The following is a 970-nucleotide window of genomic DNA, read 5'->3' on the forward strand; positions in this document are numbered from 1 at the left end:
CCCCCTCCCTCCGCCCATCCCCCCCCCCCTCGCCCCCCGCCACCCCCCTCTCGCGCGCTCGATCTACCTAATCGTTGTATACGCTGCTCCAGTGTGTGTGCTACGGTTACAGACACACCCCCCCCCCCCCCCCCCCCACTCACCTTCCATGGCCCCGCGTTTGCGTATCGCGGTCTTCATCATGTCTGTTTGCCTCCTAAACACAGAAGTTAGCTTACTCATTTCGCCATGCAGCCTGAGGGTCAGGGCCCCCCCGCCCCAACCGGCAGGGATAGTGTCTTGGAGCATCCCCAGCCGGTTGGGTTAGCTGCGCTTAGCAGGTAGTTGTACCGTTAGGGGTGAGGAGGCAGCCAGGCAAAGGTGGTTAGGGGCAATCAGGTAGGCAGGCAGAGTGGTTAGGGGTGATCAGGCAGGCAGGCAGGCGAGTGGTTAGGAGCCAGTTGTCCCAGATTGCGAGAGGGATGTCTGACTGTCAGGTTAGGCCCAGTCCCACAGTAAACTGGCAGTCGGACATCCTCCAAGGGGTCCTGGATTGCAAGAGGGTGTAGGCTGGGCTGAGGGACACCCCCCCCCCCCAACCCATGCACGAATTTGTGCACCAAGCCTCTAGTACAGGGGTGGGCAAACTTTTTGACTCGAGGGCCACAATGGGTTCTTAAACTGGACCAGAGGGCCAGAACAAAAGCATGGATTGTTTGTGTGAACTAATATAAATTCAAAGTAAACATCATTACATAAAAGGGTACGGTCTTTTTTTTTTTTTAGTTTTATTCATTTCAAACGGGCCGGATCCGGGCCGCGGGCCGTAATTTGGCCACCGCTGCTCTAGTATAATAATAGAAGCATAAATTGCTAATTAGACCAGATGTCCCTCTGGATGACCTTCTGGACAAAGCCAGGGCTGCAGCCACGGGATCGAGGGCAGCTGCTGTTGCTGCGAGGGAAAGATCCAGGCAATCACCGTGGGCTG

This window comes from Myotis lucifugus, unplaced genomic scaffold (genome assembly GCF_000147115.1).
Source record: "Myotis lucifugus unplaced genomic scaffold, Myoluc2.0 scaffold_110, whole genome shotgun sequence".
Lineage (NCBI taxonomy): Eukaryota > Metazoa > Chordata > Mammalia > Chiroptera > Vespertilionidae > Myotis > Myotis lucifugus.